The sequence below is a fragment of the Vulpes vulpes genome, chromosome 14 (genome assembly GCF_048418805.1).
Source record: "Vulpes vulpes isolate BD-2025 chromosome 14, VulVul3, whole genome shotgun sequence".
In the NCBI taxonomy this organism is placed as follows: Eukaryota; Metazoa; Chordata; class Mammalia; order Carnivora; family Canidae; genus Vulpes; species Vulpes vulpes.
The window spans coordinates 129,858,907-129,881,667 of NC_132793.1; the positions used below are offsets into that span (position 1 = coordinate 129,858,907).

The 22,761-nt window shown below is 33.5% G+C and overlaps 1 long non-coding RNA gene across 2 annotated transcripts in view; it reads left to right on the forward strand.

Annotated features, from left to right (window-relative positions):
• LOC140595316 (uncharacterized) overlaps positions 1–22,761 on the forward strand; it is a 40,186-nt gene that overhangs the window by 11,981 nt on the left and 5,444 nt on the right. Inside the window, exon 3 of one of the 2 annotated variants that reach the window (XR_011996810.1) lies at positions 8,393–8,615. The exons of the other annotated variant lie outside the window; for it this stretch is intronic. This is a non-coding gene — a long non-coding RNA (uncharacterized lncRNA). Of the gene's footprint in view, positions 1–8,392; positions 8,616–22,761 lie in introns of those variants that run through there. 2 annotated transcript variants of the gene reach the window in all.

Consider the following 22,761-nt stretch of genomic DNA (forward strand, 5'->3'; position numbering starts at 1 on the left):
AGGGGCTGCATGACAAAGACCTGACAGCAGCTTCTAGTAACTGAAAGCAGTAAGCAGCCAGGAGCTCGTAAGACAAAGAGGCTTCAGTTCTACAGTCACAAGAAAATGAATTCTGGCAGCAACTTGAGGGACCTTGGGAATGGATCTTTCCTAAGTCAAGCCTACAGTTGGGGACACAGCCAGCCAACATCTTTAATCAACCTGATGAGGCCTTAAGGAGAGATAGAACATGCTGGACTCCTGACACAGGAAATTGTAACATAAAAATGTGTTGTTGTTAGCTGCTAAATTTCTGGGAATTAATTACACAGCAATAGAAAACTAAATTGCTTTTTTGGACTACTAAATTGTGCTTTTTTTTGTTATAAAACAAACTCTAACTGATACACAGAGTAGACATCTTAAGATTTCAACAGTTGGAGGGTCGGCTGTTGAGTTAGCTGGATCAGTGCTATATCTGTGATGTAGGGTAACATCCTTCTACAAAAAATACATTTTCAAATGTTCATACACAGTTATTAATTCTTCTCTCTAAATCTTTTAAGGAGGCAGATATTCTCCTCTTGGGTGTTTTTTTCCTTTCTCTCAATAACAAAAACACAAATGATTAACATAGTTAATAGTAACAGAAAAGGCAAATAGTTAACTTATTTTTTGTTTTGTTTTTTTCTTTTTAACCTTGAGCATTTCTCTGAAGGTAACCATAGTAACAGCCATTCTAGCTCAATCTGTAGGTCACTTCAAAAAATTCAAGTCACTCATTTGCATATCTGGCTCATGTCCCCATTAAGCTCCTTGTTTCTCATATGCCTTTCAAGTTTCAGCTTAAGACAGTAAATTAAAAACAGAAGTGATCAATAGAAATATGGGTTAATTAATTGCAAAACTATTTCAGAAAATAAAAAAAAATTCTATAAAGTAGTAGTTATTGGCTTTCTACCAAGAGACAGTAGTTAATCATCTCCCTACTGTAATGGAAAGGAAATGAAAATCAATAATTTTTAGCTTATCCATGTCTTTTTTCTTGGATTCCTGTAGATAATTGAACACAGTGAGACTCAATTACAAACATATGTTTAACAAGGATTATCAAGGCTAATATGTGAAAGATCTTCACAGCAAAGGCTTTCCTCTTACTATGTCCAGTTTTGCCTATTAGGCTTCATAGAAACAAATCTATGGGGAATAAAAATATAGAAATATTTACAAATATTATTTATTTATTCATGAGAGGCACAGAGAGAGTCATAGACATAGGCAGAGGGAGAAGCAGGCTCCCTCTGGGGAGCCTGATGTGGGACTTCATCCCAAGACCCCAGGATCACCACCTGAGCCAAAGGCAGACTCTCAAACACTGAGCCACCCAGGTGCCCCAAAGATAGAAATTTTTTGAAAATGTAATTTAGAAGCCAGTCCCAGAGCAAATTGACAAAGATAAATTAGGATTATGAAATATTCTGGGAAATATAAAATAATAAGTTTTTGAAGCTAACAATGCCTTTAAAATACAATATTTCTTATATTATCTGAGTTTAAAAGTTTATTTTTTGACTTGAAGTTCACTTTTTATATTTTTTTTCACTTTCTTTTTATTGAAGTGTAGTTGACGCAAAATGCTATATTAGTTTCAGGTATACAACATAGTGATTAGAGAACTCTATATGCAATGCTATGTTCACCAGAGGGTAGCTATCATCTGCGACCATAAAATACTATTACAATACAATTGACTACATTCCCTGTGCTGTATCATTCATCTTGTAATTCACTCAACCCATAACTGGAAGTATGTATGTCCCACTCTTTTTCACCTATTTTTCCCATTCTCCTCCCCCCTCCCGTCTGGCAACCATCAATGTGTTCTCTGTATTTATGGATCTGTTTCTGAAAAAGTTCCTTTTCTAATGTCTGTTACTCTACCTGGAAATCAGCCTTTATTCCCAGCTTTCAAACTGATGTAAGATTTCAAAGTTATGAGCTTAGTATTTTTTAGTATAACTCCTTTTGTTAACCTAATTATAGCAATGAATATTCTGCTAAATGCTTAGAATAATGAAACCAGTTATAATAAGCCAAATTGATAGTTTTTTTGTAAACAATCTATCATTATAAGGAAGTTTTAACTAAATTCTAACATATAATGGAAATATCCACCTGTAGTCCAAAAGGTGAAAAACAAAAATTACTTCTTAAAGTTAAGTTTCCATGAAAGAAGTTCTGTCATTATATTTGTAGATGTTTTTATTCAAAATGAGTCCAAAAAGTGTTGAAAGATAAACAAGAAAATTGTGAACTCAGATCCAACTCATTTTTTCCTAGTGATATAGTTAAAAAATAACTAAACATAGAGTGAATCATTAGAAAACAAGAGAGCATATATCATTATATTCAAAATTGGAAAAAAAAATAAGAACTAAGGAAAATCCTCAAATACCTTCAAATTTATGAAATCACTTTTCTTAAATATCAGGTCAGATCAAGAACACACTTTCTGACATAGTTAGGAGACTGACCGCTATCAACTTTTTTGTGACACATGAGAATGCTTCAAATAAAACATCAAGAGTTTAAGGAAGTGCTTTAAGAAAAACCAAGACAGAATCATCATTCTAAAAATGAAATGCCTAGCTAGAATGGACTAGGAAGGAGATCAGCAAAGAGTAAAGTTTGGAAATTCAAGGTGGAGATATAGTACACAATTGGTAGGCATGGCATTTACAAGTAAATTATAAATATGATAGAATTACTAGCCACCATTTCAAAATTCAAATCTATGTGTTATCTTTAAAAACTCAGAGTATCTGGACACACTGGTGGTCAGCATTCTCAGAGGATAAAAGTAAGCTGGAACTGATTAGCCATTTTGCCATTAAAGGGGGGGCATATTCATATTCATCTGAGTTCTCAAATGCCCACTGAATCACTTTGGTAATTTTTATTTCTTTCTTGTTCCTAAGATCCATCTGAGTGGGTAATTCTTAAAGAAAAAATTCTAGACCAAGAGTAAAAAGACTTAATTTTTAGCCCAGTTCTTTGGTCTCTCCATCATGCAATCCTCCTTGTCTTCTGTTTTCTCTCTTTCCTTCCTCCCATTCTATTCATTCTTACATTCAGAAAACACGAATGAAGTGCTTGATGCTGTGTATATAGCAATGGGCAAGATAGAACATATCACCTTATCCAGAATACAGTTTAGCCAGGAATAGCCATCAATAAGAAGCCAATAAATAATATAAAGTGATGGTTGCTACCTTAGTGCCCAGTGTTAAGGGTTCAAACGGGAAACAAGTCAGTATTTGGTGATCAGAGAATATGCAACTGAGAAAGAGATGCATCAGTGATGAGCAGGAATTAGCCAGATGACAATTTGAGCGAAATCCTATAAAAAAATGAAACAAAGCATAGCAGTATGTACAAGATGTGATGATAAGGGAACGTAAAGCATGTTCAAGATGCATGGGTCAGTGAAAGATGAAACACACAAGAAAGAAAAGAGAGGAGTAAGCCATTATAAAGAATTGAGACCTTATCCAGGGGTACAAAACACCAACCAGGGACTTTAAGTATCAGAATAACATGTTAGCTCATGAATAACTTGTGTTCATAAAATTCCCAATGAAATGGTTGTTCACTTGTTTCAGATATACTCTGTTTTTTATTAAATAAAAATTTTATAACATACTCCATAGAACAATGTGAACACCACCATTATAGAATATTCCACTACTTATAAAATTTATTTCAATTTTCTGGTCTTTCAAACTCCATTGAATGCTCTTCTCAGTTAGAACTGGATAGTGGATAGTGTTGGTTTTTGGAAGAACATACACCACTTAACTCCTGGTTAACAAATTATCTCTTGAACTGTCACAATATACTCTAGTCTTTCCTCTCCTGGGTCCAGAGTGAAGGCTACTTCAATGCTGATATTTTCGTTTGCTCTTCTCAGTGTGTGACTTTATCTTCTTCCACTGGCATTTTGATTTAAAAAATATGTATATTGCAATGAAATTGGTACAGAAGAGGGCATTAATTATGAGTATACAATACAATGAAATTTTGCAAAGAGAATATCCCATGACCAAAAAATGAAATATTGTAAATTCCTCATAAGAGGCTGTCACTTTTGATCTTTTCTTCCCACAATGATTATTCTAACACCATAGATTAATTTCCCTTATTTTTGTACTTCGAATAAATAGAACCATAGTACAGTTAACCCTTGAACAACATGGGCTTGAATTGTGTGAGTCCATTTACAGGCAGATTTATTTTGGATAAATACAGTCTAGTACTATAAATGCATTTTCTCTTCCTTATGAACTTCTTAATAACATTTTCTTTTTTCTAGCTTACTTTATTGTAAGAATACGGTGTATAATGCATATAACATACAAAATATGTGTTAATTGGCTGTTTATGTTATCAGTAGGCTTCTGCTCAACAGTAGGCTAATTAACAGGTTTTTGGGCACTTGAAGTTATAAGTGAATTTTCAACTGTATGGGGGATTAGCACTCCTAACCCCTGCATTGATCAAGGCTCTAACGCAGTTTATTTGGCTGAACATTATGTTAATGTGAATCACCCATCTTGTAAAGAATCAGCAGCCTGTCCATATGTACCATGATGCTGCATGTCCCATCATTTTGGCCTTAGTTAGTTTCTTCACAAATAAAAGCTTATTCCCTCATTAAGATCTTTACAGTGCTGTTCTCACTCCAAACAGCATTTATAGTCATTTGAATGGTCTTTTTATTCAGATATTTGCCTAAACTCATTCCTTAGCAAAATTTCTCAGACTATAATATCTAAACATCTTGTCAGCCAACATTACTCTACATTTCCTTTCCTTGCTTTTTCTTTATAGCATTTTCCATACTTAACAGTGCAGTATATATCCATTTTTTTTTATTTGTTGATTACCTACCTCCTTAACTAGAATATAAATTTCATGAGAACAGGAGAATTTCTAAATTTTTCCCTCAGTTATCTACTTCCCATAGATGATTTTCATATTCTTTCTGAAACCATTGAAATCTTTGTTTAAACAAATAAATAAAACCATAAATAGTGTGACTCTGATTGTTCAGATCTCTTTCTTCATTAGAACTCTATTATAGGTGGCATCTCCATAAATCATATGACAGAATTGCTCATGATTTTCAAGCCCAGAGCCTCAAGAAGCCAGTTTCTGAAACCAGAGAACCAGAAATCAGAGAGTATGGCAGTGGACAATAGTAGTTAATGATATAGGGTTATGAGTAGGTGAAGAAGTATATAATGTGGAGTGAAAATAGGGACAGATACAACAGTAGACACTGAATTGATCCCTCTTTGAGTAAAAGTTTGCTTGGCAACAGATGATACAATAATTTAGTTTATTCATGTTTTATTAATGATTAGAAGAACAGATACTGGGAGGAGGAGGAAGATTAAAAGCAATGAAGAGATCTGGAAGGAGTTGAAGTGGTAGAGTGAAAGAAATGTGAAGGGCCAAAAAAATTGAGTGTGAGCATCACATATAGGGTTACTTTGCCATTATAACATAGAGGCTGTAGTTTGCCTCATGTGGCCTGGCTTGTAAGGTCTGCAGTTGATCCCTGAACAACCTTGGGGTTAGGGTGATGACTTATCACCAGAGTCAAAAATCCAGGTATAACTTTTGACTTCCCAAAAACCTAACTACTAATAGCCTGCTATTAACTAGAAGCCTTACAAATAACCTAAATTTGTCAGTTAACACATATTTTGATGTGATATGTATTATATGCTTTGTTTTATAATACAGTTAGAGAAAAAATATTGTTAGTCATAAGAAAGAAAATACATTTACAGTACTGTGCTCTATAGAAAAAAATCTGTGAATAAGTGGTCCCACACAGTTCAAACTCAAGTTAGGAGTCAGCTGTATAAAAAAATCTTTAATAGAGGGTGCAGACACTGCTTTAAAGTTAGAAAATGTAAGTTTAAATCTTTTAACTAATTGATTTGGCGATCAAAGCCATATCACATTTTCTCTTTGGGCCTCATTTATCATGGATAAAATGAAATTTTGATATTCAATTTTCTGCAATTCTTTTAAATTTTAAGTGTCTAAAATTCCTGTATGAATAGTCAAAGTCAATGCATATTCCTCTTTCTAGTATTTTCTAGGTGCAAGAAATTCTGTGATATCAAACTTAATATCTCCCACATAAGCTTGAAATATTAGAGTTTCCCCAGGGGAATCACTGGGCAACGACAGATAGAGCAGGGTGTCATTGGCATAACAGTGATGAATCAGGCTATTCTGTTGGAAAATTGAAGCCCATGATAGATAGATAGTAAGGAATTTACTTGGTGAGTAGGCAATCTCTGATGAAAAAACAGACTTCCTAGTCAGACATACTACTATTTTGTTTTCTTAAAATCTTAAAACTCTGCATTTTTTGGCATCTCATCCTCTGACTAATTAAGATATGCATAAATAGAATGTGTAAGTGAAAATGGGTTCAAATATAGTCTTAAAAAAGACTAAAACTATTTGGCTGATCTTGTTAAAACTTGTCAACTTAGAACCTTCATTTTAAAAGGCCAATATCATGGAAAAAACACACTTGGATTGGTAAAACTCTTGCTAATTAATAGTCCTTTTCTCTGGTGGTTTTATATATATATATAATTAAATAAATTGGACAAAAATATTCATTAAGAAGTGTAATAAACTTTATAGGCAAAAGTTTCTTAATCTTTCCTCTATGACAAAACATCGATTGTGATGGACACATCCATGTATAACCCTCTCCCCTTGAGTGTAAGAAGGACTTGTGATTTGGTTTTGACCAAAAATTAGCAAAATGATGACATGTCACTCTTTTGTTTAGGTTATGGCATGTTACAACGGTATTAGGATTTTATCCTCATGATCAGATTATGTAATAAATGCATCCATATTAAGACACTGGAGAGATTCTCTTAGTGGCCCTGAAAAAGAGAGCTGCCATGTTGTGAGAAAGCTATGTGGCAAAAACTGTAGGTGGCTTGCAGGAGTTGAAAATGGCCTGCAACTAACAGCCATCAAGAAAACAGGATCCTCAGTCCCACAGCCACAAGGAGATGGATGCTGTCAGTCACATGACTGATCTTACAAGCAGGTTCTTCCCAAATGAAGCATCCAGATGATCATGTCACCTGGTCAACATCTTGATCATAGGCTTGTGAGACTAAGAGCTGAGGACTCAGCAAAGTCATGCCCAGGCTTCTCACCCACAGAAATTGTGAGATAGTGTGTGGTTTTTAGTCACTATGTTTGTTGTAAAATGGTTGTACACTGATATAAAATTAATGTACCCACTATAGTAAGTGCTATTTTAAATAGATAGCACAGGCATGATATAAGGTTAAAAAGAGTTATATAGAAATAGAATATAATACTGACAAGTTGTTTGCACCTGTGTCTAAAACTATTTCATTAATCCAACTTATCTTATTGCCTACTTCTTGTCCAAATTGTAATATATTAGCATGTGATGAGGTATGTCAAAGTAGAAGATATTTGTTTATTGTCTCAAAGATCACATGGTGTGGTTAGAAACAGTTATCCAATTACAGAAGGAAAGCTGATAAACCAAAGAGAAAATGGGTAAAGCAAAATTGAATTTGGGTTGTCATTTACACAGATATATTATTATTTGGCCACCATTGCTTGCAAAATTTCACAGAATATATACAACAGGTTATAATTCTATAAATGATCATCTTAAAGGCATGAACTCCAACAAAAATGTCTGCAATGTGGTACCAATATCCAGTGTATGTTTTGTGTCTATTTTTTTTTTACTGTGAAAAACTAAGACTCTACATTAAAAATGGCAGGAATGCCTAAAAGAGTACAGTAGATATGAAAGAATATAATCTACCAACTGTAGCCTGTCCATACATAATGAAAACAAATCACTTACGCTCTCCCCTTGGGTTAATTTATCTGTATTTAAATATAGATAAATAAGAATGAGTCTTGGGCCTGAAACACTTCCTTATGAAGAGATAAAGAGCCCACATAGCCCTAGCCAGACTTACCAATTTGTGTAGGAATATCTACCTCTTTTCTATACTCAATGAATGTTTCTTCATTTTGCTCAATTGTGTGCCTCAGTGGTCCTCAGGTAGCTCTTATCTTTCAGTATTTCAGACTCCATGAGTAGAGGTAGGGGTCCTTATGCTGCAATCCTAGAGAGCATACATAGGTCAATTGCCCTATTTCAGGTGTGGTGGGCAGAGAAAGAGGGATGGGGATGGTGGGGAACAGTTTATCTTGAGGGACCAGTGCACACTATCAGAACTGATCTTGCTCTCTCTTCTCTATGTAGGTAAAGGCATTGAGTTTGACTGTGTTGTATTTTTTTTTTTAGAAACTCAGATACCAAGATGCAATGGGCAGACCTGTTAGAACTTCTGATCCATTCTAGTGCCTGGCATCATGATGATTTTTGCTATCCTTCATGCAGCTGAAGTCTTCTCCCGGCACTGATAACTGGCACATAGTGTTCTGCTTGACAACAAGAGTATCAGAATATCAGAATTATATTTAGTCTAATTGAGAGATATATTCTTATCATTTTCTGAAGAGTTGCTTTGAAAAAGAAATTATTAATAAATTAAAATTCACACAATGTGCTATTCAAAAATTCATAACTCTTAAATCTTAACATAATGTAGGAATCATACTTTCCAGATATAGTGTAAAAACCACATACATATCAACCTGCAAACAAATCAAGGGATAGAAATCAATCTTGTTCATCTTCATATTCCAATTTCTGGCACAGTGATATTCATGTTCAGGCATGCAAATAGTTGTAGAAAGAATGTAATATTCAGAATGCAGGAAGTATAATGTGATAAATCCCTGTCACTAGGGCAAATGACATCTGTCGTTTCAGAAGAAAGTGAAGTTACTCAGTTTTAGGTTATAGGGAAAGTAGTAGGAAAGTTCAGCTGTAGGTTATAAGCAAATAGAGGTTGAATAGGAGTAGATTCAAAGGTGAAAAAGTTAGCATTTCAGGAATAGGTGTTATCCTGATTAAAGCGATTAACCTGGCTCTATGCATGACAGTAAACACACTGACTGATATGGAATGGGTTAATTGCACACAGGCAAAATGAAAAGTCGGGAAAAGGCAAAATGAAAAATCATGAAAATCTTGGAGGGTCTATTTAAGATACTCAGTTTGATGGGTCAATCAATGAAAAGCAATAGTACGCTCTTGGGAATCAAAGTTAAATAAAGATAATATTATTTAAGGAAAAAATGTACATATAATATCAACTTCTTTACCTCTAATATATAGAGATTAAGAAAATGGGTTCACAAGTCAGGCATTCTGGATAGAATGCAGGTTCTTTCCTTATCTTGCTGTGCATAATACCTGACCATAATGTGCTTTAATATATGCTCAGTTGTAAAATAGTACAATTAAAATGCCTGTTTGTAAGGATTATTTTAAATAAGACTTTTAAAGTTGTGCCTAATACTTAGTAAGGACTCAGCAGTTATAAACTGCTTTGTTTTTCACAAAATAATTTGAATAGATGATGATGATAGATAGATAGATAGATAGATAGATAGATAGATAGATAGATATGATAGATAGATAGATAGATAGATAGATAGATAGATAGATAGATATAGATAGACAGATAGATAATAGGAAGAAAGAATGAGAAGAAAGAAAAAAAGAAAGGAAAGAAAAAAAGAAAGAAAGAAATAAAAAAAGAAAGAAAGAAAGAAAGAAAGAAAGAAAGAAGAAAGAAAGAAAGAAAGGAAGAATGAAAGAAAGAAAGAAAGAAAGAAAAGAAAGAAAGAAAGAAGAAAGAAAGAAAGAAAGAAAAAGAAAGAAAGAAAGAAAGAAAGAAAGAAAGAAAGAAAGAAAGAAAGAAAAAAAGAAAGAAAGAAAGAAAGAAAGAAAAAGAAAGAAAGAGAAAGAAGGATCTGGATATATAATCTGGATATAAATTATAAACTCATGTTTTTTCCAAATATACATATATTCTGATATTTGGGAAAAATATATATTCATAATTGGTTCTTTTAGAGTTTTCTTGGGATCCCTGGGTGGCTCAGCGGTTTAGTGCCTGCCTTCGGCCCAGGGCGTGATCCTGGAGATCCGGGATCGAGTCCCACATCAGGCTCCCTATATGGAGCCTGTTTATCCCTCTAACTGTGTCTCTGCCTCTCTCTCTCTCTCTCTCTCTCTGTGTGTCTCATGAATAAATAAATAAAATCTTAAAAAAAATAGTTTATTTTATGCTTTTATACTTTCTACTTTTAAATGGCTTTGATTTCTCTAGTGCATAAACATGTATGGGGGAAAAATAGGTTTGACAAAAAAGCATTACTCTAGAAGCCAGACAGATTTTATTAAAAGATATAAGTAGCTTTAAACATTCCCTAAGGTATAGTCTACCTCACATTTAATAATTGACGTTTTCCAAGACGAGCCAGTTGATCTAAAATTGCTGAATTTGAGAAACTTAACAAAATAGACAAAAATAAATTATAAAATCATATCCCCCTCCACCCTTTTTGGGTAATCATTTTCAAAAGGTGAATGCATATAAATATAAACATTATGACTCTGAGAATATCATTTCCATTTTATAAATATAGAGAAAAAGAATCCTGCATCTGTCTTTAATTCAGGCACTCAGCTCAGCATCTAGACCTGTGTGTGTGTTCATGCACAGCTCTACCATCACTGCCTTTGGTAGGAAAGTAAGTCACTGCTCTCATATCTGTGCAAATCCCAGAAATTGAATCTTCAAGCCATTGACTTCTGAATTAAAAATCAGTCTGGATCAGAGACTTGGAATGGTCTGCCTGGATTTAAGCTCCAGTTGCACCATAGGAACCAAATATTTCCTTTGCTGTGTTGAAAATTGTGAGCTATGCTCTATGACAAATATCCTTTTGATTAAACACCCACTCACATTTGTCAAGGTTCTGTCAAGTGAAAATTTCAGATTCTAAAGGGACCCTTATCCTCCAATTATTTTGTTCAGAACATTTGGTGTTTTGATTTCTGGGAAAGTTTGCTTTCCTGCAGTATGAATGAGTCTTGCCAAGTACCGAGATGATTAGTACCAACAATAATAATTGAGCCATCATGCAAGGGGAACATTTGAATATGGATGGATTCTCAGCCCTTACTTTAAAAAAAAATCTTCTATGGAAACCAAGGAACTATCACAGCTGTGAAACTGCAATTTTGTTTTATTATTAGAAGTTTCAAGAAAATAAAATCTCAACATAATAATCTAGGGCTTTTTAATATTGTAAGGAAAATCATGTCACGATTCTGGACTTGCCCACTTAAAACAAATGACTAATTCCAAGACATAAAGAAAGTGTTCAATAGATATTTCTTAAATTATTGTGAATGTAGTTATAGATGTACAAAGAAATGAAGCTTCCCTTCTTGTTGCCCCAGGTGAACAGGATAGTTTTGGTTTCTTGTTGGTTTATTTGTACCTGGCAATTATTTTTAAGTTGTGCTAATACAATTAGAAATTGAAGAACTGCTTTTGCTCTTGTTGGAGTCAGTTGATAATTTTTTGTGTCCACTCCCAGAAGTTCTCAGTTTTCATTTCCATTATTTGTTTAAATGGAATAATATTCCTTACTATCTTTTCACAGAAAAACACATTTACAAAGGTCAGTAATATGTTCCTGTTTACCTATTCATTCCATATTAGCAAATATTAACTTTGCTAATATTTGGTGGATGACATAGAATTAAACACACAAATACAAAATCAACTGTTTTTTTGAAATTATGATAAGTGTATTGAGTGGAAGTAAGAAATACCTTGAGAGTATGGGATAAAAAATTTTAATATAATCTTAATGATCACCAAAAGGCTTACTTAAAATAATGCTTGATTTTTTTGGGGGGGAGCAGAGGAGGCATTTGAGGTAGCATGTATAGAATTTTTTTCAAGGGTTACAGCAGGTGGAGGTATAATCAAATCAAGGAGTTACTGCTTCCATCTAGAAAATAACATAAGAAGGCTACATTAAAGTGATAAAGAGGATCTTTTCTGTCAAAATAACACCTTTCAATTAAAACTCCTATATGGTTTCAGCAGTGATTCCAGTCCTAACCAAGCAAGAGTCTCTTGATATCTCCTTGCATGTAGTTTCTGTGGTAACTGGTTCACCTTCATTCTAGGTGATCACAGTCTCTGCTTCTGTTTCAAGTAAATATAAGCTCTTTTCACTTGGTGTCATATCTGTTAGGACAACTAACTCTTAAGTAAATATAAGTTCTTTTCACTTGGTGTCATATCTGTTAGGGCAACTAACTCTTAAGTGATCAGTTCTGTTCTATTTTTTTTTTCTAAATAGTAATTTTGAAGATAAACTAAATTTCCCCCTTCTTTTCTACCATAATATGAAATAGAAATTATCTAGAAATCATGTTAAAACACTATATTGATCTAAAATTGCTGAATTGATATATTGGGGTAGATACGACATATTCGAAATCTGTGGCGTAAAAACAGGTTGCAAAGATGTTGAATTTGGCCTGTACAGTGTTGGCATACACAATATTAAAAATTATTTTTGTTAATATTTACAAATGGATAGATTTGACAAAGACTAAGAAGAGTCAATAAATATGGAAAGAGAAAAACAAAATTGAAGGACTGATACTACACAACCTTAGGATTTAATCATAAAGCTATGGTAATGAATACAGTAGCATTTGGGAAAAAAAGACAAATAGAAGAGCTCAAAGGAACAGAATATATAGTTTAGAAATAGATCCACATAAACGCTAATCTTTAGCAAGGGAGCCACGAAAATACAATGGAACAAGGATAGTATTTTCAACAAATTATGCTGTAACAATTGGACATCCACATGTAATAAACAAATAAAATGAATCTATACACAAACTACACCTTTCACAATTGACTAAAAAATGGATCAGAGACCTAACATGAAACACAGAAATAAAAATCTTCTACTGTATTTTCTCGGAGGAGAAAATCTAAATGACCTTGGATATGGCTAACACTATTTATATATGAAACCAAAGGCATAATCTGTGAAAGGAAAATTGTTCATCTGAACTTCTTTAAAATTAAAAATTTTCTGTTTTGCAAAAGAAAATTTCCGGAGAATTGGAAGACAGGCCACAGATTGGGAGGGAATACTTGCAAAAGACATAACTGATAAAGGACTGTTATTCAAAATATAGAATGAAGTCTTAAAACTCAAAAGTAAGAAGATGAATAACCCAATTTTTTTTTAAATTTTATTTATTTATGATAGTCACACAGAGAGAGAGAGAGAGGCAGAGACACAGGCAGAGGGAGAAGCAGGCTCCATGCACCGGGAGCCCGATGTGGGATTCGATCCCGGGTCTCCAGGATCGCGCCCTGGGCCAAAGGCAGGCGCCAAACCGCTGCGCCACCCAGGGATCCCGAATAACCCAATTTAAAAATGGGCAAAAGATCTAAATAGACATTTCACCAAGGAAGGTGACAAATATACAGGTGACAAATAAGCACGTGAAATGGTTTTCAACATAGTAAACCATTAAGATACTGTAAATTAAAACAGCAATGAAATGTCACTACTATCCTTACAGGGTAATTAGAATGACCAAAATCAAAAACACTGACAAAACCAAATGATAGTGAAGATACGAGCAATAGGAATTCTCATTCATTTGTTACCAGGGGAAATGGAAAATGATGCACCATTCTGGAAGATAGTTGGTGGTTTCTTACAAAAGTAAACATTCCTTATCATACAATCCAGGAAATATGCTCCTTGCAATGTATACAAAGTAGTAGTTGAAATCTACACAAAAACCTTCACGCAGTTGTTAATAGCAGCTTTATTTATAATTTCCCAAACTAGGAAGCACCAAGATGTCCTTCAGAAGGTGAATGAATAAATAAACTGTGGTATCCATATAATAAAATGTTATATGGTGCTGAAAAGAAATGAGTTATCAAGGCATAATAAGATACGAAGGAAACTTTAATGTGTTTTACTAAGTGAAAGAAGTCAATCTGAGCAGTTACATTGTATATGATTCCAACTATATGACTGGCCTTCTTGAACAGGCAAGACTATAGGGGCAATAAAAAGCAGTGGTTGCCAGGGTTAACTGGAAGGAAGGGATGAAGAGGAAGAGGAGAAGATTTTTAGGGCTGTGAAAACATTCTGTATGATACTACTATAATGGATACATATCATTACACATTTGTCCAAGTATATTTACACAAAGAGTGATCCCTAACGCAAATTATGAATTCTTGGTAATAAGGTGTCACTATAGGTTCATTAGTCTTAAAGAATGTATCTCTCTGGTGTGGGATGTTGATAGTGGGGGAGGCTGAGCCTGTGTCCTGGCAGAGGATATATGTGAAATTTATGTACCTTCTGCTCAATTTTGTTGTGTACTGATGCTGCTTTAAAAATTCAAGTCTATTTTTTAAACTAGCACAAAAAAGTAAAAAGACTGATTTTTTTTTCGGTTAAAAAATGCATAGATTTCACATAGCTGCTTAGACTTCTGTTTGTGAAAAATATAACAATAGGAGATTATCCCAACAATCAATCATCAGAGAAGTGGTAGTGTCTGTACCTTTTGGATGGGGACCTAGCTGTCCAGGTCACCACATTCCAACATTCTCTAATATCCTGGACACTGAGGCTGAATGTCGAATGTCATCAATCCACCTAATTCCCTTAAGGCATCTATATGACATCTGTAGGCAATTAAATTTGCAATTTAAGATTAGGGAAACCAGTGTGTGTCATTAACACTTCTTGCACTTTTTTCTCCTTTACTCGATGGCATATCAATTAACACTTTCTAAAAAAAAATAAAAATTAAAAATTAAAAAATTAAAAAAAAATTAACACTTTCTTCACTTATACTAAGTGATCCTTATACTGTCCTATTCATGCTTATCATCCATGTTTATAGGACAACTTATAGTTTCCTATGTCCTGCAACACTTCATGTAGAACCTTACACTTCTTGTAATTGCCCAAACACTGGCATAAACAAATTTAACCAAATATTTTAATTTCTGTACATTTTTCTCCCACTCCAAATGCCTGCTTTATAAGTGAGGGTTTCTGTATGTGTATCAACCACAGCAATAGTTCTTGATAAGTTATAGTCTTCCAAGATGAAGTTCATTTTAAATGTGAGCTCAGACTATATCATCCTTCTTATTTTTGACACTTTTCATGTAATAAAATAAGGATATGCCTAATATTGAAGATTCAGCAATTATTTTGACAGTCTAGGGTATCTTTTGATTGTATAAAGGATCACACAGAAGTACAACAAATGATTGTTTAGGGCTAACAAATTGGTGGCCAGGACCAAAGATCTTGGATCAAACCTAAAATTCTGAGGTCAGAATTTCACTGTAATCAAAGGTAAAGTGAAGATCTACGACATTACAAAAGAACAATCTGTTCTTCTCATTTTTCTCTAATTGATTAAATAATGAGCCATATGGTGTTTCTATTATGAAGGTTTTTATGAAATATTTCCTTTCTTCTTTAAGAGAGGAAAAAGAAGAGAAAATCTTTACGAATATGAATGTAATTAAGATGAAGCACGCCATTACATTGTACTTATTTTGCATTTTGTTGTAATCCTATGCATATCAATTACACATTAACCTAAAACATAAATAGCTTTGTCTTAATAGAAAATGGACTATAATTATAACAACATAATCTGCATACAAACATGAATTATGGAATGGTAACTACAAATCTAATCTATCCATTAGCGACTGGTAATCGCTGATATCAAATATCATTAGTATCTTTTAAATTAGCTTTTCAAAAGGGAAATTACTAAAAATATTATTATTACTACTTCACTATTACAACCCTGACTTCTATTTTTCACTACTATATTACATAATGTTTCAAGATTGATGTAAAAAGTTTTATACATATTATGTAATGTGCCTGCAAACTGGAGTGATATATCATGTTTGACAAAGTTGCCTATCATCCAAATAGGGCTAAAGCTAAAATTTGCTAAGGGTTTTATCACATGATTTTTAAAAGGATTTTCAAGATATGTTCATATTGTTTAGATCCTTTAATGTCTTTGTATTAAAAAACTGAATTGAAACTGGTTTTATCATGAATTCCAGGCATGAGGTCATGACTATAACCTAGGAAAAAAAAAAAAAGCTAAATTGTTGTTAATTTTTTTTAAATGGTAGATCACATAATTTCCTCAATCATTTCTATTGTGTCATGGTTTTTTGAAATAGTTAATCCCAAATGTACTTCAGTGAGCACCCTTGCGATGTGATCAGATAAACAAAGGCAAAGTTTTTACCTATTTTCAGAGATTAAACTCTAAAGTTCTATCCTTTAGATCAAAGTTTCCAAGGACAATCTTGTTGCATATGCAAAACTGTTTTCTTATGGGAAATAAAATGAAAGTGACAAAAAGATCACTTTGAAGATTTCACCCATATGTGTAACTTGTGTTTTAGTTCTTACTTCCTTTCCGCGTCTCAAAGTTTATAGAAACAGATATATTATGAAACAATCCTTTTGGGATATAAGTAAATCCTCTAGCTCAGCACAACCCTGGTGAAAATTCTGGACTGTTAGATATATGCGATTCTTTTGTTCTTTCTTCTCAGCAGTTATCCCTACTGATACAGTCAGTGTTTCATCTCAGCATGAAACAACATCAGATAACACTGCACTCTGAAAAGTAGATAAAATGAGGACTCTCAAATGAGAATGAATTAGAAATGTCCCCACAGTAGCGGCGAGGACTTAAAAACACGAAACTGACAAATGTACTACAGAGGGGGTTTACAAAGAGTTTTCCACTCCAACTTCTTATTCTTCATAGAGATGATTAGTGCTGGAAGGTGTCAGACAGCAAATGATAAAGCTGGCCATGACAGATTTATGATATGAAGCAAAACCAGCTATCTAGTAGATATCCATCTGATGGCAGCTTTTAAATATAAAAACAAATAAGTATGGCATTTTCTCAAATTGTCTGAAAAGTTCCCATCTCATTGGGTGGGTGAGTATGGGAGGGGTCTTGTTTTATTTCTCTGTGATACCGAGAATTTGCAGAAGAATCTTATTTTTCAAATATCTAAGAAAGTAGTCACTAGAGTATTTCACAGCATATAAAAATCTTCTCTGTTCAATATTTATTTATATAACAAACTAAAATATTTTCTTGGGGCATATACAATTTGTTATGGGTTTCTTTTTATTTCTAGCTCCACACAGATATACTTCACATACAACATTGTATAAATTTAGGTATGCATGTTGTAGTTCTCTTTTAAATACCTTATTAAACTTCCTCTTAAACTATAACTTACTTATTTTAACCCTTTGGTGGAAAGGGAAAAGTCATCAAAAAATCAGAGAAATTTTGAGTATTTGTTTTACAGTTGTTTTCCTTCTTTCTGACCACTATTATTCATTCTTGTCTGTTTCAACAGTTTGAGAAGATATAAACATTTATGTTTCAGCACCACCCAACCTGTTAATACAAAATATTTTATTCATAAAACAAATTCATCTTCTGATTCAGTTTCACTTGTAGTGGGGTTGAAAACTTTGGGTTCTATCATTACAAATATGGTTGAAGAGCATAACACGTCTCAGTTTAGAAAAGGTCTTTAATGAAGTTCCTTCTCTGGATCAGACACTGCTAATCTAGAGGAATCACACACACATACACACACACACACACCTATATACACACATAGAGTGTATGACTTATTGGAGCTTTTTGGAGGAATTCTATACACTAAATTGTTACTGCAATTAAATGTAAAAATTCACAATAAAAAAGCACAGAGTATTCTGGGAGCCTAGTGTATACTAGTCAATAACCTCGTATGAAGCAGATGAGAGAGGAAATCATACAGAATGTGAAGAATGAGCCTATACATAAATGATTTGGGGGACTTGGGTGGCTCGATTGGTTAATTGTTTGCTTTGGGTTCAGGTCATGATGCCAGGGTCCTGGGATCGAGGCCTGCATTAGGCTTCCTGCTCAGTGGGATCCTGCCTCTCCATCTCCTGCTCCTTCTGCTTGAGCTCTCTCTCTCTTTCTGTCAAAAAAATAAATAAAATCTTTTAAAAAAATACATAAATGATTTATTAAATAAATTCACAAGAGTGGAGAAATCAAAGATACCTCAAATCAAATTATTGTATAAGAATACATATAATATAAATATACTATTATATATTGTATCATATTATGATATTGTACATAATCTAGTCCTCTAAATATGGCAAACCAGGATATAATCTCTATATTATTTTTTTTATAATCTCTATGTTCAAAATCACTCTATCACTATGGTTTATTTAGCAACTACCACAGATTCCATACCACATTATCTATTTACCAAAATTGTATTTTATGCCTTGTGACAACATTATAAAATAGTCATTTTCTTTGTTCTAGAGAAGATAAAACTGAAGATGCTCAGCAGGATTAAAATCAAATGTCTCACAAGAACAGAACCAGGACCGCCTCTGGTTGTGTCAAACTTCAAAAGTCAGAATGTTAAGCACTACCCATTTTTTATTGCTCTTTATTTTCACGATTTAGATACCCAGACCCAAAGATCCTACAGTTCCTGGCAGTTGTAAATGTCCTCACATTTTCTGAAGCTACATAGAGTACATTTTTTTAAACGGACTTCTGCCGCCGGAACTTGGCGAGGTAGCCTTGCCATTATGGGATTTCTTCCAGATTACTTGACAGGTATTAAATGGGCAACAGTTTTATCAGCTCTTACACACGTGTTTCTGAAACACTATTGAAACTTTTTTTTTTCACACAAGCTAATCCATAGTTCTCATAGAAAAAAAAAACCCTCTAAATTATCTGCATTTGATACGAAATAAGGGATCATGCTAATGAACTCGGCTGCAATTTATAGATGCAACTTTTCAGAATCTGCGCCGACTAGAGTAAGCATATACTCATAAACTTCTTGTTATCAGGAAGTAAAGTGATTCTCATACTACCTATTTAAGTTAGTAAATTGTTTTAATGTCAGGAGTTCCTATCAAAGAGAGTCAAACAATAGTTTGCAAAAAAGTCTCTGTATTGTGACAAATTCAAGTAAACTTCTTCATCCTTGTTAAAGCATTAAGCTATGAAAGACAAGTTTCCATTAATTTTAAAGGCCATGATTTCATGTAAGGTTAACTGAGTTTGAGGGAGGAAATAAAAAAGTAAACAAAAACAATGAGTCTTTATCACTTTCTATTTATTACCTGATTTTAATTCTCAATCAACGCTCTCCTAAAACATTCTTTTTTTTAAAACAAACTATAGATTAAAAAAGCTACGTTGCCCTAAGTCACAAACTAGAGTCAAGTCCCAAAATGACCTAGAGAATTTAGTTTAATTTAATTGATATGTAAGCCAAAAGTACAATAAAAAATACATTATGGAACACTTTTTTTAAATGATTATTCTATTTGTGTGTGGCAGACCAGATTTCATCCAATTTTGTTCAAAAGCCACAAATATTTGATAAGGAAACTTGTTTTGGAGGTCAAATACAAAGCCCAGCCTATGTTGGCAGTTTCCTCTGCTAAGGCTAAAAAAGCTCAAATCTTGATTTTATTCTTTTTAAGATTTCTACCTCTTCATCCAAACACAATATTTCTAAGGTTTGTAGACAGGCCCATAAAAGTGAACAAGAAAAGGGGATTATTATTTTATAGCAGTTATAAATAGAGTTTGGGGGAATAGTGAATACCTGCCTCAAGAAATCTTATAGACTTTGCCCATTTTTTATAAAGATTGATTCCTTTCCTCTCTCTCTCTCTATCTCCCTCCCACCAACCTCCTTTCCCTCTTTCTCCTTTTTCTCATGTACACACACTGATTTTGCTGGCAATTAATATTTTACATGGTAAATGAAAATACCTTAGGGAAGATATAAGTTGCATTAATAGTTTGCCATTCACATTAACAGGAAACCATATATTATATTTCATATAAAACATTAAGTCTAATCATAAGATAATTGCCAGGAAGACAGTAGGACACTCTCATTCATTTATTGAAATGGATTTTTTAAAAGCCATTACACATTTTTGTAAAGGACCCTGATGTTACCCTTACCTCCTTTCAGCTCTAGCTCCAGCTGAGGTGTTTGGATTCTGCAGGATATGTTGTGGAAGAGTCTCACATCCTCTCAGGAGCCAAGGAGACCCCCATCCTGGAGCATATTCAATATCTTCAACTTTTGGGATGCCTGGGTGGCTCAGCGGTTGATCATCTGCCTTTGGCTCAGGTTGTGATCCTGTGGGATCAAGTCCTGCATCGGGCTCCCTGCAGGGAGCCTGCTTCTCCCTCTGCCTGTGTCTCTGCCTCTGTGTGTCTCTCATGAGTACATAAGTAAAATCTTTAAAAATAAATAAATACTTCAACTTTTTAATAAAATAAAAAGAAAAAAATACCTTCAACTTTTAAAATAAAACTGTGTAAGTAGTAATTTACTTGTACGTCAACCAGAAGTCAAAAATCATAAATATATCCACGGAAACGACAGATTATTAAATGTCAGCTCCCAATGTCTCTCTGAATTGGATTCACAGGCTCTCTCACTGCATAGAGGGAAATGTTGTCCTTGCAGTTTTTCCTAAACCACAGTAGGCATCATTTTTTTTTTTTATAATATATTCTTATAAACCATGTTGTCTGAGTAATGATTCTCTCTCTGCTTTCCTTCTTCATCTGGGAATTTTATTAATCTCTGCTTTTATTGACATTTACCATTTTGATATATTTATTAAATCAGTCTCTGGTCCTATATATTCAGATTGTAATGGACCAAATTGCCCACTCTCCTTGGGATCTCGGTGTCTACTAGTAGGCTAGGTTTCCAAGAAAAAATCTTTGACTTATAAATATGTTTTTCTTCAGGGAGCAGTATTTTCTCATTACTGTTTTTGCCCATGAAGTAGTGCAATCAATTTCTGATTTAATACTAACGATGGCAACATAAAACACAAAAAGTATAACCTTTTTGGAAGGAGATTTGACAATAATTGTGGGGTCTTAAATTTTTCATGTATATTGACTATTAGTGAATCATCCCAAGGGACTCATTCAGATTAAAGGAAAAGAATAATACCTGAAGATATCCATTACAATTTATCCCCAATGGTAAACATTTGGAAGCAACTTGTGGCTGACCAATATATGTTACATCGACTAAAGAAAAGTATGTTACCTCAATGAAAGGCATTTGATGTGTTTATGTAAATGGTATCTATGAAGACAATATAACGATACAAAAAATATTCGCCCTGTGATTGCTTCCACATAAAACCACAAAACTTTACATACAGACAAAAACCTATATATGAATAGTGACATATGTAATGGAATATTGGAACAAGTAAACAGTTGGTTTATTAGAGTGCTATTGTGATTAATCATTTTTAAATTTTAATTTCCATAGATATAGTGGCATTTTTGCGTTTTGAATGGTACAATGAATGGTATTAATTTGGGTATGTCATTTAGAGAAACACACATTTTCTAAGCAAATCGTAGTGTACATAAGTTAAATACTGATTATAAAGCTTATCATTGAAAATATACAAAATTATAGCAAACATAGTATAACAAATCAAATCTTAACCATTGCATTTATTCATGAAATATATTCACTGTAAAACATCGGAAACTGTAGTAGCTTATTCATAGTACATGTTCTTAAGGAGTTCATGTTTTTTTTAACGACCACCTTTCTTCATTTCACATTCAACTAAATTCAAAACTACTTTTCCTATGTTTTTTTTTCCTTTTCAAGTTGTTTGGTAACAGAAAAGGTGTAAGTAGACTTGGTAGGGAAATAAATATTACAATAGAATTTCTAAATCTCTTTTGTCATGTACCACTTTGAAAAAAAATCACATATTCACATAAAAAGAAAATGGAGTATGCAGTTTTATACATAGAACTTACTTATGTGTCTTGATTGTCTCCATGAATTTTCATGGACCTCTATAGACCCTGTCTTGGTCCAATAGGATTGTTATAAAAAAAATTGCATACACTGGGTGATTTAAATAACAAACATCATTTCTCTCAGTTCTGAAGTCTAATACAGTCACCAGCAGATCTGGTGTCTGATGAAGGCCTGTTTCCTACTTCAGAGATAGCCATTATTTCACTGTATCCTCACATGGAAGAAGGAGTGTGGGAGCTCTCTGGAGTCTCTTTTATAAAGGCACTAATTCCATTTTCAGTGCTCTACCTCCGTGACCTAATCATCTCCCAAAGTCCCACCTTATAATACCATCACCCTGGAATTAGAATTTCAACATGCAAACTTGAGGGGAACACAAACATCCAATCCATAGCAGACCATGAGCCAAGTTCACTCATTCTGGGCATAGAAAGGAAAGCGCATGCAATTATACAAATGTTCCCTGAATATCTGCTATGGGCCAAGAACTATTTCAGAGTCTAGTTATTCAATGAGTAAGACAGACAAAATGCTTGAATCATACATTCTATTTATGGGAAAGATAATAGGGAAGTGCACAAGTGAATAAACACTATAACTTGAGATAGTAGTAAGTGTTATAAAAAATAAAAATTTAAAACTTGCAGAGTTCGTTCTTTATCGGTCTTAGAATTAATAGGTAAAATTATATAAAGTAATGATTTCAGAATAAGCA